Source organism: Mesocricetus auratus, unplaced genomic scaffold (assembly GCF_017639785.1).
Source record: "Mesocricetus auratus isolate SY011 unplaced genomic scaffold, BCM_Maur_2.0 Super-Scaffold_100003, whole genome shotgun sequence".
Classification (NCBI taxonomy): Eukaryota; Metazoa; Chordata; class Mammalia; order Rodentia; family Cricetidae; genus Mesocricetus; species Mesocricetus auratus.
In genome coordinates this window covers 119953281-119972699 of record NW_024429188.1, presented here as the reverse complement: position 1 = coordinate 119972699, position 19419 = coordinate 119953281, and the positions used below count along the sequence as shown (strand labels likewise).

Here is a 19419-nt window from a genome sequence, read left to right as displayed (position 1 = left end):
CCAAAAGCAACCTTGAGACCTGAAGCCATTACCCTCAAAATTCCAATGGCATTCTACACAGAAACAACAACAACATCTCTATTTATATGGAAATACAAAAGACCTTGAATAGTCAGGGCAATGGTTATTTAAAGAATATTCTGACATATAACCATTCTAATGAATTTAAAGAAGACACAAACACTTCATTAAACTCCAAGAGAATAACAATAAATACTTGAGTAACAGGCAAGAAAATACAACTATGTGGCTGAATGGAATGATGAAGATAATTCAGTATTTGAAAATTAAATTCAATAAAGGGATTGAAACACTGAAGGGAACATAAGATGAAATGAAGATGGAATTGAAAACCACAATGTCTCAATTAGAAAACTCAGGAGAGAACTGTGATTATATTTTGTTTGTGATCTAAAAAATAAAGCTTATCTGAAGATCAAAGTGTGGAGCTAGCCACACTAGTTAGCCATAGAGGTCAGGCAGTGGTGGCACACACCTTTAATCCAAGAAGCCATACTAGTTAGCCATAGAGGCTTCATAATTAAGATAGCCTCCTGTGTGTTCATTTGGGACTGATGCGGCTCTGGAACCAGGCTGGCGGGAAGACTACACTCTACAATCCAGAGATAGATATTGGGGTTCAAGATGATGGTCAGATAAGCAAAGCAGCCAGCCACTAGCTCTTACCTCTATCTCAGGAAGAAATGGTGATCCTGCCTCCATGAATTCTCAAACTGTAATGCTTCTCTGTCTGGAAACTAAATCTCCACATGATACCCTTTGCTTCTTCCTTTTATACCTCTCTCCACCCAGCCATATCACTCCTGTCTTCACCTCCCTAGTGCTAAATTAAAGGCATATGATCCAAGTGTTGAGATCAAAGGTGTGAGCTCTATTACTTTTCACTCTTGTGTAGACCAGGGTGGCCTTGAACTCATAGAGATCTGTTTACCTGTCTCTTGAGTCCTAGGATTAAAGGTGTGTGCCACCACTGCCTGATTCTATGACTCATGGATAGTTTTGCATTCTGAACCCCCAGGCAAGCTTTAATAAATCATAAATAACATATCACCATATGGGAAAGAACAAGGCTTATCTGCAGTCCTAGTTAGAATAGTCTAGGAGGCTGACCCATCTCAGCCAACAGCTTGAAGCTGTTCTGGATGCAGAACTCTGAAGAAACTGTAATAGAGGCACTCTAAGAGGATGTATCACCTGGGTCACATGTTTCCATTGGTATCTGGTTCCCTTGCTCTGAAAACACACAAACTTTCAAAGGTAAGCTACATATTCACATTAACACAAGTATGAATTGTATATAAACCAGTCAAAGATAATTCTTGTTTTGTGTTTGAGCAGGTAAAAAATATATGCCACCTGTCTTGTAGTTTTCTAGGTTTATTTCTTTACATCTGTAATGAAAATTTTTCAGGAGGTCTGCTCCAATCAATCCTGATCTCTATCAACCTTGAATGAATCCACAGCCTGTAGCCAGAAGTTTTTATGTGTCCTGATGGGTCCTACAGCTGCTTATAAAATAATTAGTCAAAGACTTAATATTAATTATAAACTGTTTGTCCAATGTGATGGGGGATGTACTTCTGTATATATGTTTCTCTTACTGACTGATGAATAAAACACTGCTTGATCATTAGAGACAGGGAGATATGCAGGACTAGGAGATGAGGAGAATTCTGGGAAAGGTAGGCAAAGAAAGACCTCCAGAGGACACCATGTAGCCGGCAAAGGAGTAACACCAATGACTCAGGCTTATTATTAGCTAGGTTTTATATCTTAAATTAACAAATTTTTATTAATCTATGTGTTGTTACATGGTCATGACATTACCTCAAATCTTGCTTCTCCAGTGGCTACTGGTTTTTCCTTGACTCCACCCTTCTTTTCCCTGTATCTCTGCTTGGATTTCCCTCTTAGCTCTATTCTGACTGGCTATTGGTCAAATCATCTTCTTTATTAACCAATGATAATAAAACATATTCACAACATATAGAGAGACGTCCCACATCAAAGGTCTTTTGTTTCTTATGGAAACAAAATTATAACCTCTTCCCCAAAGCAATACCTTTTTTTACTTCCATTTCAAAGAAAAGGTATTCCTAAAATATCAGCAGTCCCTCTTACAATGCCATGTGTCTCAGCAGCTGTCATTTCCTTATCAGTTTTCAAAAAATTCAAAGTCAACACAATATACAGGATCCAGACTTCCTGAATATTTCCCAACTCTATGTGGCCTACTATTATTTTTTAATTTATAAACTATTTACTTTTTTTCTATGAGTATGCCCATTTTCTTAAGCTTATGCACATTATTAAACACACTATAACCTTTTTAGAATGTTTTTTCCATCTAAACATGCTTTGCTGTGTATTTATAGTCCTTTCTGTCTTCATGAGCAAAACTTTAATTTGCTAAGCTACCATGAGGCCCTCTACCATGACTTTGGTGTCTGGGTCCATCCCCTCCTTGGGTCTGTGAGAATCAAGCCTTAAACTCACAGGCTTAGTCCAGAACTTCATTTGAGTGGAACTGCATTCAACCACCCCAGCTCTAGGAAGTAGACATTTTTACATAGCTTTTTGTTTCTTGTGGGAACCCACAGAATTGATTACATTTCATCTTGACATAATATCAGAGAGTTATAGCCTATTATTATTCTTCCAAGGTGAAACAACAAGGATGTCTGGCCTAAGATGCAAATGTGACAAGATAATTGGCCTAAGGCGTGGTCACTCTATGTCCTGCCTAAACAACAGAATACTTAACTCAGGAGATAGTTACTTGATGTTTTTCATATTGAGAAGGTAATTACACTTGCTTGTTTGTATCTTGGTAAAGAAGTCTTTTGCTTTCTCCCTCTCTTTTGATGGGTGTATTAAAAGACTTTGAACAATAAACATGGGTGGTTTAATACTCACTAAATGGGCTCCTGACTCTTGTCTCTTGTCTAATTACTTTCCTCAATCCACATTATTCCTTCAAGCAAGAATAGGACAGACTAGCCAGGGGGACTGGACAGAAGCCCCTCCAAATTGGGTTACTACAGTTTCTATTTAGTGTGATGGCTGTTTAAGTGCTCTGCTGTATGGTAGAGCTTCTTAAAGGAATTATATCTTTTTTTCCTTTTTAGCTTTCCCAAGTCCTATGTAGAAATTTGGGCCTCATGTTGGAATGCCAGTGTACCAGGCTTTTTCTTTTGGGCCAGCAACCAGCTCCCAAACCATGACATGGAGACTTACTATTAGTTAGGAATGTTTGGCCTTATCTTAGCTCTTATTTTTATGTTTCTCTTTATCTACATTTTACCGTGGGGCCTTTTACCTTTCTTTATATTTTACTCCCCTGCTGTCTCCATGTTTGGTTGGCTGGTGACTGCCTGGCTGGCCCTGGGAGGGTCTTTCTCTTTCTCCTCATTGTCTTCTTTTTTCTTCTCTCTTCTCTTCTTGAGACTAGATTCCTCCGTCTGTTTATTCTCTCAGTCTGTCATTCCTGCCTATTCCTCTATCTGCATAGATAGTGGCCATTCAACTTTTTTATTGTTGTTTTAAAATTATTTTAACATTACTTTATGTGCACTGGTACAAAGGTGCCATATCCCCCGAAACTGGAGTTACAGACAGTTGTAAACTGTCATGTAGGTGCTGAGAATTGAACCCAAGTTCTCTGGAAGATCTGTCAGTTCTCTTAATCACTGAACCCTCTCTCCAGCCCCCAGATGTTCACCTTTTTATTATAACAATCAGGTACCTTAGACAGGCATGGTGAAACAAATGCAAAAAAAATCTTTACATAATTAAACACACATCCTTACATCATTAAACAAATACAACACACCTTTACACAGTTAAAGTAATATTCCACAGCATACACAGATGTAACACATCTTTGCCTAGTTAAAATAACATTTCATACCATTTTGGGACATGTTAACAGCAATTATAAGAGGGAAGTTTATAACAATAAAAGTACAAATAAATAACTTAATGATGCAGATCAAGAATTTGGAAAAACAAGAACAAATCGAACCCAAACCCGGCAGACAAGAAATAATGAAAATCAAAGCAGAAATTAATAAAATATAAACAAAGAAAACAATACAATGAATAAATCTATCTGAGATAATGTTCTTTGAGAAGATAAACAAGATTGGCAGACCCTTAGCCCAACTAACCAAAAGAAAGAGATGACCCAAATGAACAAAATCAGAAATGAACATGGAAACATACCATCTTCTTTTCAATATAGTGCTGGAAGCATTCATTGGAGCAATAAAAACAAGAGAAGAAAATCAAAGGGATACAAATAGGCAAAGAAGAACTCAAATCATCCATATTTGTAGATGATATGATATTATACAAAAGAGATACCCAAAATTCTACCAGAAGACTTTTGGAAATGATTAATACTTTTAGCAAAATGGCAGAGAATAAAATCAACTTTAAAATATTCTAACAATAAACAAACTTAAAGAGTTCATGGACACTCACATTTACAATAGCATCAAAACCAATAAAATATCTAGGAAAAAACTTACTAAAGGAGGTGAAAAATCTCTACAATGCAAACTTCAACTTGCTGGGAAAAAGACTGAAAAAGACACTAGAAAATAGAAAGATGCCTCATGTTTATGGATGAGCAAAATTAATATTGTGAAAATGACCACCTACCAAAAGCAATTTACATAGTCAGTGCAGCTCCAATCAAAATACCCACATTCTTTTTTCCTCTTAGAGACAGGGTTTCTCTGTGGAACAGTTCTTGTGGACCTGGTCCTCACTCTGTAGACCAGGCTGGCCTCAAACTCACAGAGATTGATGAGTCTCTGCATCCTAAGAGCTGATATTATGGGCATGGACCACAGAGGAGGAAATGGGGTGAGAATACAGTCAATGAATATGATAAATCTGAACAGATATATTATAAAGACAATAATTTTAATAAAAATTTTGAAGATTATTGTTTGATCGTGGATGTCCTTCTGTATGCTTTGAATATATGTTTCTCTTATTGGTTGTTGAATAAAGCTGTTTTGGCCAATGACTAGGCAGGGAGTAGCCAGGGAGGAAGTATAGGCAGGGCTACCAGACTAAGAGAAATCTGGGAATAGGAACAAAAGAGTGGGTCTCAAGGAAGAGACCATGTAGCTACCAGGAAGGTAGGACACCCGGGCATTCTCTGTTAAGCCAAGACAGTTTATAATTAATAAAAGCCTCAGTGTGCTTATTTGGGACTGAAGGGCTGCAGGACAGAAAATTCTGTCTATACATATCTCCTACTGTGGAGCAAGAATTTCCACATAAAACCTGACAAAAGCTTAAAAAGGGATTCTGAACACAAAAGAACAGAATCAATCATGGCTTTTTGGTAGCAGCATTTTCTTGGGTGGTCTCTAATTGCTAGAGGTAAGCAGAGGTGTGGCTTTTTAAAGAGAGGCTTCCTAACTCAGCTTTAGTGGCAAAAACCACAAGGCTCCTTTAAGAGGACCTGCTACCAAACAATTAAATGGTGTTTATGACCAGTCGTGGCATGCTTCTTGGTGGTGACCTGAACCTAGAAATTCCACAGAGTTATGGCAATGTGCATAACTACCACCAGTACTTCCACAATGAAGCTAGACTCTCAGAAAGGCAAGAAATAGGGTGGGGCAGGATGCCACTTAGCCATGATGTTCAGCAGATGTTTGGTCAAAAAAAGATAGTGATATACAGTGAAGAAAGATTCAGAGAAGCAAAACCTCTAAACAGTATAGTGTATTTAAAAATATAAGTAGGCTTGAGAGAGAAAAGAAAAAGGATACAGAAAGTCATTTAAAAAGAAATAGAGTACTGGGTGTTAGCGCATGTCTTTAATCCAAGCACTTGGGAGGCAGAGGCAGACATATCTCTGTGATTTCAAGGCCAGCTTTGTTAACAAAGTGAATTCCAGGACAGCCAAAGATACACAGAGAAACCTTGTCTTGACAAAAAACAATAAAAATGTTATTGTGTTGTCTTCAAATTGTTTGACTGCTGAGGAAGGAACAACAGCTGCTAAAAGACATTTTTTGCTACTGGATTAATCCAACTGATATATTTTGAAAATGCCTTGACTTCAAATTTAAGTCTAAGAACATGCTACATTGGAAAAGAAGTCCTGCTTTTGTTTCCACAGAAGATGAAAAGCTGTGAATTCCTTCCAGACTAATGTGGTTTGATCAGGCAAGACCCCCTAAAGCAGTGGCCCAGGTGATCCAACATCCAAAACAACTGAAATAATGCAGCCTCACAGATTACTACTACAGCCAGGATTTGGCCAGTGTTCTTGGTTTCAGTGGATTCAGAGGATCCACTTGGGATTGACAGTAGCCCCAAACAGCAGGGAACATTTTGGAGAAAACTATGTCCACATTCTCAAATATTGTTTATACATGTTTGTTTTCATTTAAACAGGGGTGGCTTAAATAGTTAAGACCACAGTCAATCTCTTTTTAAAGAAAAAATGGAGTATTATATAGAAATGAATACTATGAATTGGTATGGATTTTGGTTTATTGATATAAACTTAAGGTCAATTTTGTTATATGTTTATTTCTACTCTTGTTTAGGTATTGTGTTTAAACAACTCTTTTAAAAATGTAATGTATAATTCGATACAAATTATAGATAGTCACCTATAATAGTTAAAACTTATAGTCAGGTTAGTTAGGCTTTCCAGATACACAGAGATATATTTCAAATGGATAGACATTCTTCAGAACCTTTCAAAGACCTACAGAATACAGCATTTAAAATGGTTTATTAGGGTTTTTCACGACAATAAGACACAACTGTTCCTAGGAACACCAATTACATCAGAGAGGAAGATGGGCATCAAAGAAACTTGTTATGGAGCTTGACTTCAATGTGGCAAAACTGGCCTACTGGGCAAAGAACTGCCCTTGCATCAACTGTCCAAAGTGGACAAGGAGGCTAAAAAGGAAAGTGATTGTGAAACTTGTCCTTAAGGGTTCCGGCTTTATAGAAGAAAGCAACTGACAAACTTTGCCAGTACAAGACAGAACAGCTCTTCAAATTTCCTACTTCATTAAAAAGTCTGCCAGACACTATGGCCCATGGGCTAAAGATGGATGCCCCAATGTTACAGAGAAACTTTGGGTGACTGTCCAGGCAGCGAGATGTCTCTGTCAATCCTAGAGTTTATATATTATTCTCCTGAGGTACTTCATGGAGTTGAAGAGATAGCTATAGTTATGGTTTTCTTTATGATAAAAGGTAAATTACATATAAAATTTTAGACTCACAAAGATAGGATAGATGATAGAATGTTTTCTTTAAATTTTGCCAAATGTCAACGGACTAAATATTGTTAATTATAATTCTTACTTGAACACTGTTTTGTTATATACAATTTCACTATGTTACAGTTAAAACCGTCCTTTTTATTTAGACAAAAAAGAGGAGATGATGGGGAATGTCCTTCTGTATGCTGTCAATATATGTTTCTCTTATTGGTTATTGAATAAAGCTGTTAGAGCCAATGGACATACAGGATGTAGCCATGGAGGAGGTATAGGCAGGGCTACCAGACTAGGAGAAAGCTGGAACACAGGAGTATGTTATGAGGGAGATGCCACGTAGCTACTGGGAAGGTAAGATACCCAGGAATTCTCCAGTAAGTGAAAACCACATGGAGATATACAGATTAATAGAAATGGGATCAATATACAGATTAATTAGGAGAGAGCTAGCCATTAAGAAGCCTGAACTTTCAGCCAAACAGTCTGTAGTTAATATATGCCTCAGTGTGTTTATTTTGGACTGATGGTTGCAGGACAGGGCAGGACAGAAAATTCTGTCTACAATTGTTCACAATAACTTCTGTTTCTATTTTCAAAACTGTTTAAACCTTTTTTAAATGAAATCTTCAAAATTCAATTCTAACTAAATTATTTTAATGTCCTTGAAAAAACTTCATTTGAACATCTCAAAAAGACATTTCTTTTTATAGAAAAAGATATATTAAGCTAATTGGTGAATATATATATGATAGAATTGCTAAATGACAAGGTGTGATAAACCTTCTTTAAGTTATATTGGAATAGATATTTCACTAATATGTGCTTCAGAAACAGTATGACATTTACAAAAATATAATAATCATATACACAAAAAGGACAGAAGAGAGTGCAAGATTCCCTGGAACTGGAGTTAAAAGCCATTGTCAGCCACCCAACATGAGTACTTGGAACTGAACTCTAGTACTCTGCAAGAACAACAAGCATTCTTCTTTTCTGATCCATCTTCCCAGCCCTATTGCTGTGTATTAAACAGTAGGTGGTGTGAACATGAATTGGAGAAACAAAATTGGTATTTGACAAGATGTAAATCTAGAGCTAAGTGTGGATCCATGGAGAGTCTGGATGACCACAGAAACTTTCTTGAGTTCTTAAAGCTTCCATAATTTTTAAAGTTCTGTACCCCATGACCCATGATGGGAGAAATATAATTATCCACATTTTGAAAAAAATTGGTGGTATAACTGTTCTATAATTGATAAATGATTTATAAGCAATATTCGGTTTACCAGTTTCATATTTTCAAATGTGACACAAAAGAACAAAGCTTTAATGTTAATACAAGCCCTGGGTGATCCACAAAATGGAGCTACAGGAGACCATATCAAGTTCTTTTTGTAATTCACACTGCAGCAAAATATCAGCTCTTATTCCTTGGTTCCATAGCTCTCCAATGACCTTTTTAAATGAACTCTTCATTTTTTAGAAACCTCAAGGTAAAGCTCTTAGAGAATTTTTACCCAATATGCAAATATTCTCTTTGACATAGGCAGGTTTCCAAAGGTCATATATCAAGACTTCTGTACTATAATGAAAATATTATCTTTTTTCCTGCTGTCCTGTTCCCTTTCTATAAAGAAAAATCCATGGAATTACACTATAGTTGGCTCTAAAAAGCTGTTTTAGTAGAGAAAAACACAAGAGCAATTGTTGGCTTTGTGGTCTAGTGCCCCTAAATAATGACTCTTTTAACATCAATGCCTGTCCATGTTCTCATTGAGAATTACCTAAAACCAGTAGGAATGAGTACAAAACTACCCTTGATATTTTAGACATCTCAATCTTAGGTGCTTTCATATAATCATTGGAAATGGTACCATGAGCTGTAAATTAGTCACATACTTGCAGACCAAGTATAAAAAGCCTATACATTCTATGCCTACAAAACATGGATTGAATTTATAGGCATTTTATACTCAAGACCCAGAAACTACATATGTGACTATGAGAAATTGCTGGTATGATGTCACAGGATCCAATTCAGTAAGGTCTTCTTCATTAAATTTGATCATAACCATTTTGTTCTGTTAGAATAGGACCACTAAGTGGGTTGAGAATATACCTGTTGGCAGTGTTTTGCTACTGTGCATAAGGTCCTAAGTTCAATCTCCATCACACATAACAAGGGGGACCACTAAAGAAATTTTCACACTGTCATGCTCAAGAGCTATGCAGACTAATAGATGGACAAATTAAACTGATTCTTGTTCAAATACCACTAGGTGGCCCTCGTTTTCCAGCCCCCAATGGCCTATGTTGCCTCTGGAAAATTTGCATGTGCAATTCTGCAGCCTCCCTCATTTAGATTGTTCTGTTCACTCCTGCTTTCCAAATAGCTTTTCCTATAAGAGCCCTTAACAGTTCCCATATTCATAAACCATAGCCATCAGTGATTAAAATTGGTGTCAACATTAAATTGGTGAATAAGAAGGACTGGAAAGATGGCTCAATGGATAAAAATATTTGTTTTGAAAGCAAGAGCTGAGTTCAAGTCCCTAGCACTCAAGTAAAATCCAGTGTTGGTGTCAGCCAGCCTGCCAAAATGGCAAGTTTCAAGCTCAGTGAGAGCTCCTGCTCTGTCTCAAATAAATAAGGACAATAGTGATGGAATACCTGGCATCCTCCTTTGGCCTCCACATGCATGGGTGCAGTCACTCACACCAAACACATAGACACATGCATACACATCACACACACACAAACAAAATAAAGTGGTTGAACAGAGTTGGCTTATTCCAAGGAAGGTTCAAGAAAGGTTCCTGGGGGTTCACTCTTGGAATATTTTGTGTTTTATACCAAATCAGACTTTCAAGGATATTGAACAGGTGAAGCCACTCTATAAACAGTGGATGTGAATATTCTTGTTCAACAACAACAATATTGAATAATATACCACATGGCTTTAGATCTCCCTTGCCCAAGTTAGGAGCTCATGTATGCTACTAAACAGAACTAAACTTATCTCCTCTTTTACCACTATAAATGAGGATTATTAAAAGGATGTTCAATTTTGCTGTGTTGCACAACTAACAAATTTCTTAAGGTGAAGGGAATGTATGGTGTGTGTGTGTGTGTGTGTGTGTGTGTGTGTGTGTGTGTACAAAGTTAGCACTTAGTTGACTGGTATCTTGAGTGGTAGATGACAAATGTACCTATTTCTACCATTTCCCAATTTTTGGTTTCCTTTCTATGGGTCTTCATTTATGACTTGTTACCACAGCTTTTTGCACAAAAGAAATGGCTACTTCTTTAAGTCATGTCACACCACAGTGAACTATGATCCTTAATTCTGAAGATGTAGTTTCTTTCCAACCAGGCCCTGCAACCCTTAGTCCCAAACAAACACACCAAGGCTTATATTAATTATAAACTGTTTGACCAATGACTCAGGCTTCCTATTGGCTAGCTCTTAATTGTTAAGCCATTTCAATTAATTTTTTATGTATTGTCATGAGGCTGTGACTTACCCATAATGCTCTGACATGTTACTCTTTTAGCAGCTACATGGTGTCTCCCTGGTGACTGTGTTTCTCCTTTTCCTTTACCAGAATTCTCCTATCTGGTTGCCCTGCCTATACTTCCTGTCTGGCTAATGACCAATCAGCATTTATTCATCAACCAATAAGAGAAACATGTATTCACAGCATACGGAAGGACATCCCCCATAATCTTCTATTTTCTGTCTAAATAAAAAGGAAGGTTTTAATATTAACATAATATTATTACATATAACAAAACAATTATCAATCAAGAACTATAATTAATAATATTTAGCCCACCAACATGTGACAAAATTTAAAGAAGATATTATATCATCTATCCTATCTTTTAGTCTGAAGTTTTATATGTAAAGTATTTTATCATAACTAAGGAAAACCATAACCATAACTATCTATCTTCAACTTCATAAAAGACCTCAGAAGAATAATACCTAAACTCTAGAATTGACAGAGAAATCTTACCTCCTGGACAGTTACCCAAGTTCCTCTGTAACATTGGGGCATCCATTTTCAGCCTATAGGCCTAGAGTGTATGGCACACTTCTCAGCAGAGCAGGAAATTTGAAACTGTTCTGTTTATACTGGTACATTGTCAGCCATTTTTCTCAGTGTCCTTCAAAATGTCTGTTAGAATCTTCCATGAAGCAGGAACCCTGAAGGACTGTCCCATCTTATTTTGGCAAGTCCAGCAGCCACTTTCCTGTGGGTCCTGTATTTTCAGTTTATACAGCATACAGTCAAACAGTCCAGGCAAGAGGAGTTTCTTGCCCAAATCCTTTGTCTTGCCATATTGAAAACAAACTCCATAAGGAGCTTCTTTGATGCCCATCTTCCTCTCTGATGTAATTGGTGTTCCCAGGAGTAGTTGTGTCTCCCTATCATGAAAAACCCTAATAAACCATTTTAAATGCTATATTCTGTAGGTCTTATAGGTGACTATCTATAATCTGTATTTAATTACACATTACATATTTAAATGAGTTGTATAAACACAATACCTAAACAAGAGTAGAAATATACACATAACAAAATTGACCTTAAGTTAGTATCAGTAAACCAAAATCCATACCAATGCAAAGTATTCACTTCTCTATCATATTCCTTTTTTTCTTTAGAAAGAGATTGACTGGAATCATTAACCATTTATAACCAACCCTGTTTAAATGAAATCAAGCATGTATAAGCAATATTTGGGAATGTATGCATAGCTCTCTCCAAACTGTTTCCTGCTGTTTGGGGCTACTGTCAATCCCAAGGGGATCATGAGAAATCCCAGAACACTGGCCAAATCTTGGCTGTAGTAATCTGTGAGGCTGCATCATCTCATCTGTTTTAGATGTTGGATCACCTGGGCCACTGCTTCAGGTGGTCTTGTTTGAACAAACCATATAAGTGTGTGTTGGGGAAGTCCTGTGCATTTGTCAATAAAGCACTGTCTGGCCAATAGGGAATCTAGATAGGAGGGACTAGGAGTCCAGAAGGACTCTGGGTAAGAGAAACACAAGAGAGTCGAGATGTAACGCCATGGGGTAGGAAGCCCGGAAACTTCTCCGGTAAGAGACATACTTAGATTAACAATTATGGGGTAATTACTTAAGTCAGAGCTAGCTAGTAAGAGACAAGCAAGGCCAACAGCTTCATAATGAATATAGCCTCCTGTGTGTTTATTTGGGACTCATGCGGCTCTAGAACCAGGCTAGCGGGAAGGCTTCTCTCAAGGAAAAAGCTTCTCTTTACAAGTGTGGAAGGAATCCACAGCTTTTCATCTTCTGTGGAAACAAAAATAGGACCTCTTTTCCAAAGTAACATGTCCTTAGACTTAAATTTTGAAGTCAAGGCATTTTTAAAATATATAGGTTAGATTAATCCAGCAGCATTTACGATCAAATGTATTTTAGCAGCTATTTCTCCTATTTCAGTAATCAACCAATGCAAAGACAATAACAGATAGTATTCAGATTCTGTGTATTTTACATCTTTATGTGGAGTTTTTGTTATTACTCTATTTCTTTTACTCTTTTTGAGACATGGTTTCTCTGTGTAATTTTGGCTGTCCTGGAATTCATTCTGTAAACCTTGAAATCACAGGGATCTGTCTGCCTCTGCCTCTGGAGTGCTGGGATTAAAGGCGTGTGTCAACACACCCAGGTACTCTATTTCTTTTTAAATGACTTTCTGTATCCTTTTTCTTTTTTCTCCCAAGCCTATGTATATTTTTAAACACATTGTAAACCATTTAGAGTTTTTTTGTGTTTTTTCCCCTCTGAATCTGTCTTTACTGCATATATTTATGTTTTTCTGACCAGGTGTCTTTAATTTTCTAAACAGCATAGCTAAGATTAAAGTGGGCTCCACCCAGTTAGGTTCCAATGTGGCTGGTGTATGTTTACAACCTGCTCTGGGAACTGTGCTCACCACCTTGACTCTGGTCTGTGCCACCACCAAGCAGCTTGTAGCACACTGCCCATAAATCTTTTTTGTCTGTATGAGTAAAAGCTAAATCTGCCATGCAGCATGCTGTGTAGCCTGTGTTCAAGCCCAACTGCCACAGCATATCTGCACCATGGCATGCATGAGACTAAGAGACTAGACTAGGAAGCCCATTGTGGTTCCATTGTATATGGAAATTCTTGCCCCATGTTGGTGTTGGTTGGTGTCATATGAAGACAGAGTTTCTTTCAAGCCAGGTCCCACAGCCCTTTAGTCCCAAAAAACACACTGAGGCTTATATTAATTATAAACTATTTGGTTGATGGCTCAGGTTCTATTCACTAACTCTCTTTTAATTATTAACCCATTTTGATTAAAGTATGTATTGCCACGAGGCTGTGACTTACCCATAATGCTCCAGCATGTTATTCCTTTAGCAGCTAAATGGCATCTCCTTCTGGCAACTGCTTCCTTGAATTTCCTCTTCCCAGAATTCTCCTCAACTGGTAGCCCTGCTTATACTTCCTGTCTGGCTAATGGCCAATCAGCATTTATTCATCAAACAATAAGAGAAACATATTCACAGCATACAGAAGGACATCCCCCATCACCTTGCCACCATGAAATGAACAAAAACCATAAACAACTACACCTGAATACTACTGAACTATTTTTATTATCTTAACTTTGAATTATTATTTTTATTTCATGGAAACTCTTGTTAAGGAGCATGTTTTAGTTTCTTAGTATATCCTACTGTGAGCTATCCACAATAACCTACCTGGTACAGGGTCTCTCCTCGGAAGTATCAAACAATCCTATCACAATAATCCTTTGTACATTAAGTGGCCTCATCACAGAATAACAAAAAATGTGAAGAACATGTAAGGAATCATAAAATTAATTTGACATTGTGACTTTTGCATTCCATCCAGAGACCAAACAAGTCATTATGGTGGTAACAGAAAGAATTATCTGTGTCTAGGATTTTGATTAATTTTCAAAATGGAGAAGCTGACCCAAAGGATATGTGTGTTAAATTTAATTAAATTTGGTTTAACATTGTCTATATATGTAGCAAACTCTAACTTAATATGTGAACATACTGCAATCAATTTTAATAATACAAAAGTTCTCCTTAATCCAGTTTTTCCTTCAAGTTTCAGTCATCTGCTGTCCAAAAACATTTAAAATTCTAGGAATGAGCACTTTGTAAGTTTTAAATAATTTTAATTCTACATAGTATTTTAATTGTTCTGTTTTATCAATATATTTGATTAGTATTAATTTTCATTTTGATTGGACTGAGTGGTGCTTTGTGGCTAGGAACAGCTATATGACTCTCTGGAATCATCTGTAAGATTATTTCTATAGACAATAGACAATTATATCTTGAAAGTTCTGACGTCAAGGATTCAAAATTTGAAGACAATATTTAATTGGGAGGTCAAGAAACTCTGTAAAATGGTGCCTAGTTTGAAGAAGTGAGTCACTGAGGCTGTTGCTTTGAAAGGTACATCTTGGTCTCAATCTGGTCTTACTATTTCTCTCCTTCCTGACCATCATGAGGCAAGTGGCCTTTGCCATATGCTCCCATTTCCATAATACTCTGGATACTTTCTTTCAGGCCCTGAACACTAGACCCAGCCAACAATAAGCTGAAACCTTTGAATGCATTAGACAAAATAAATCTTTCCTTCTTTATACTCTTACCCTTAGGTTGCTGTTAATGTCAACAGTGATAAACATGTATAGTTTTCAAAATACAAGTTAGGAACTACATACATGGTATCTGTCATCCACTGGGGGTTTTGGAATGCATTCTTGAAAAATAAAAGGGAGATAATTGTAGTAATTTCTTTCTTGCCATACCAGTTGAGGTTCAGATAGGTACAGGCTGTAAACTGCTCAGACAATGCCTAAACATTAAGTGCAAGCTGTAACCAACCATGCAATTTTTTAATCATTAGCTCAATATTTATTTATTTTATGTATGAGTGCTCTATCTGCATGTATGCCTTTATGTCAGAAGAGACCATCAAATCCCACTATAGATGCTTGTGAGTCACCATGTGGTTGCATGGAATTGAACTGAGGACTTCTGGAAGAGCAACTAGTACTCTTAACCACTGAACCATCTCTCCAATCCCCAGGTGAATTATAATCCATAGGCTCAATCTAGTCTTCTGTTTCTGTAAATAAAATTTCAGTAAAACACCTTCACACACTTTAACATATGTATTTTCTATGATCTGTGGTTAAGGCTATTTTATAAAAGTAGAATTTAGTTGTAGACAGATTGTATATGTCTAAAAAATAGCTGAAAATATTTACTATATGACTTTATAGAAAAATAATTCCAACCCGGAACTTGGACTATAATCAGATAGGGCACGGATAAATAAATGGATGTGCATATTATACTTTGAAAATTGAACACAGACAAGCTTAGTATGTTCTAGGAACAGAAAAAATATAATTATGGGATTTTTTTCTATTTAATATCTAGGTTGCTTGTTTGTTTGGAGTTTGGTCTTTTGTTTTAGACAGGTTCTCATTATGTAGAAGTGGTTCACCTCAAACTCATGATGTTCCTGGCTGGGTCCTCTTAGTGCTGAGATTACAGGTATGTGAAATCATGCCCAGCTGTTCCTGGGTTTTAATCCATCCATATATTCACACACTCCTAAAATATGCTCTGTGTCATACACTAGATCTTGCTTTCCTTATATCTGGAATATTTTCCTTTTTCCTATTTGCCTGGTCGTCACTGAAGTATGTCTTGGTTTTGATCATCATTTGTATTCAGAGATCAGTGTAAAGTTTGACTGTATTAAGACTCGATATTTGTTGCATGAATGAATACCAGCCAGGTTCAATATATATTTTCATTTTGTTTAGTTATTCTTCTTAGCATTAATTCACATTTTGGGTACAATCTTTAGTGTGTATTTTCAGTGGTCTTAGGTAATTCTTAATAATATTCATTAAAGAATACATCTTATGCTTGGAAATCAGGTTTGAAAAATACAAACTTTCTTTTGTATTTTAAAAATACAAAATTTCAAAATTCTGCTCTTTTACTGCAAGGTAGAAAGAGGAAATTATAATTTAGTGTAATTGGTATATGAGACATATGGACTCAATGGAAAAGGCAAATATACATTTATGTAGAAATGACAGTTCAGGAATCACAGAGGAATACCTAAATTGAGTTTTTAAAAAAAGACTATCAATTCTCCAAATAAATAACTATATATATGTAGATATATAGAATTACAAGATAAAACCATAGAGGAATATTAAGTCTCAGTCATGATGAAATCTTTTTCTTCCTCTGTTGATGTTGAACCAGACAAACTATTTTCTTTTGTGCCTTTATGACAAATTATTTCACGATTCATTTCTTAGTTTTTCTATTATGCATTATTATTAAATTTCATTCATAAAAATTTGTTCATTCTTTGTGGTTTATTCCTCTTCTAAGCCTCACCATATTAGCACTGTAGCTGGGCCTTTGATTCAAAATGCTCATCCGTATCTACGGAAATCCAGTAGTGAGGGATATTGTGGCATGTTGAAGCGTAATGTAAGACATTTAGTTCTTACAAAACCTCAATAAGCTACAATTAATACAAGCATAGCTCGGAAATTATAGAAAAGCACTGAAATACCAGGTAGGCAACCCGAGTTTTACATGCATTTTAATATCCTGGACCCCTCTTTCTTTTATTATACCTCCAAATTTGTTCAATTAGTTTAGAGCTCTTGTCTGAGCTTTCTCGAATGTAGTCTTTAAAAGCAGCCCTGTGAGTCTCCCACTCTGCAAGACCGGAAGGAGCAGGGCGGGGCCTTAAGATTCTCTGAAGACTAGAGCTGGCTGGGGGAGGGGAAAGGGAGCCAGACTGCGGTGGGGGCTGGGTAGTAAAAAGCAAAAGGAGTGACAAGGCTGCACTTCAACCCCTCTTTGCTTGCTTTTGCCTCTGCAAACTTCTGAGTCGCGACCTCCAGCACAGGTAGGTGCTGTCCTCGGGTCTGGGAAAGGGTGTCTTAGGTGGCCAGGGACCCACGGGCTCACCTAGTCTTGTACTTCGCGGCCTGGCGTAGTGAGAAGTGACGGCTCCAATCCCCATCCCAGGGTGATAGTACTCACCTTACACTGGCTGTGGAAGACATTCCTGCCTTTCTGCAAGGCTGTCGGCACGATTTGTGCTAGTTTCGCGACACAGTCCTCTTGGAGATCAACTTAAGGCCAGTTGGGCCTAACTGACACAGTGAAAGAACTGGAGCGAGCTAGGCTTGAGACTGACACCCAGTATAAATGGTTTCAAACTCGATTAGACCTTCCAACTCTGAATCTGTTACGCATTTGGTTTCTAGAGTTCATTCAGCATGCCTTCCTTTGCTCAGCCATAAAGCTGAGGGAGAAACACTGCTTTTGCAAGAATTTACAGCACTGCCTTCTTTCTACCTCATTTTCACTAATGTTGTCTGACCAGATTTTACCCATAGTGTGCCTCTTTTAGAGCAAGGCTGTCAGTGTAGTTGTAGGTCTTGGGAGAAGGTAGGCTAGAAACCTTTTTTTCTGTTCTGAAAAAAAAAATTGGAGGATCCTTTTAAAACTATTAGAAACGACATTCATTTAGTGCATGAATTGAATATTAACTCTGAATAATGCGCTTGTGAATACTTTATTAGTAAGGATTTAAACAAAATTTGTTGTCCAAAATGTTATGTATTGAATGAAGATAATATACCTCCAGGAAGTTTCATGAAAAAAAATACAATTTTACTGTTTAATTACTGAGTAAAAACGCTGAGCTCTTCTATATGGGAACACTTCAATAATACATTCTCATACAGTGGTTCTTATTTTATTGTTGCTTTTTTAGCAAGGTGTTGACCTTGCCAGGATACACTGTGGTTAAAACTTAAAAGCAGTTCATTTTACATTAAGTAAGTGACTGCAAAGATGCAGAAGTAATATAAGCACTTTGGACCAATACTGGGACTTCCAAATCTTCCTTATTATAGAACAACCATGAAAAGAAAAATGGTTTACCACAATACTAAAGAAGTTATACATTGTCTCATAAGCAGTGTAATGAACAGAATGTTCACTGTAGTGGTAGAGTCTGGATGTGGTGGCATTTTGTTTATGATCTAACAAAGCTTGCCTGGAGATCAGAATGCAAAGCTAGTGGTGGCTTAGCTGCTTTGCTTCTCTGATCTTCAGCTTGAACCCAATATCTGTCTCTGGGTTTTTATAATCTGTGCTACATCTGGAGACTTCTACCATGTGTTCTTTCTAGTTCTTTATTTGAAATACAAACTGGGACAGATTAATAGCTTCTTTGTCTTGGTGTCTGTCTCAGGAGTCTCATAAGTACTACTTTGCCCATTTGTCAACTCTGAGAATGGCAGCAAAATATCCAAAATATCAATTCAGTGTCTATGCTATTTCTGTCATCTATTTTCTGGTTTTCAAATCTGGGGCTTGACTAAACTCTGGGATCAATAAACCTCTTTGCTCTTAGGATTCTGTAGTCCAATGCAAAGACTAACAGCAGTGAGAAAATCCTGGGAAAACCCAGCTTGTGCCACACCTGTGGATTCTAGGCAAGGAGTGGCTGGTAATGAAAGAGAGGTTCTCCTGAGTAAGAAAGGGAACTTATGGCTTCTCAGATGGTCTCAGGTGCTTGTGGTGAACATCTGTTGAACCTTGAGGATGACTTTTAGACTTGTTGTTTGGCAGGACTCACTCATGACTGCTTTGTTAGCCATATTTTTGCTCTATTAGTCTTTTTTCCTGTATTCCTCACACTCTGTTTAGTAGTGAATGCTTTCTCTGTGCTCGGATAACAAGCCACTTACTGCCACTAGGAGCATAGAAATGTAACATAGAAGGGAGACAGGAATTAGACTTTAAACATGCTCAGTTATGAGGCATCCTCACCCTTCTCCATCTGTTTCTAGACAGTATAGAGTATTGTTACTTCCACATCATGAATATTTTAAAAATCAATCCATTTCTTTTCTACTCTCCAATTTTCAAGCCAGCAAAATGTAATTAAAATACATCATATTTATGTATACATTGCATTGAAACCCCGTTGTATAATTTGATTCCCTGAGCA

At 37.0% G+C, this 19419-nt stretch overlaps 1 protein-coding gene across 6 annotated transcripts in view; it reads left to right on the top strand.

Annotated features, from left to right (window-relative positions):
- Window positions 1-19419, top strand: part of Tmlhe (trimethyllysine hydroxylase, epsilon) — a 143220-nt gene that overhangs the window by 31092 nt on the left and 92709 nt on the right. For 3 of the 6 annotated variants that reach the window (XM_005087514.4, XM_021223788.2, XM_021223784.2), the window contains exon 1: window positions 17164-17298. The exons of 1 other annotated variant lie outside the window; for it this stretch is intronic. The gene's annotated coding sequence lies outside the window, so the exon portion shown is untranslated. Of the gene's footprint in view, window positions 1-17163; window positions 17299-19419 lie in introns of those variants that run through there. 2 more of the 6 variants (XM_021223785.2, XM_040744817.1) reach the window with 2 other exon arrangements.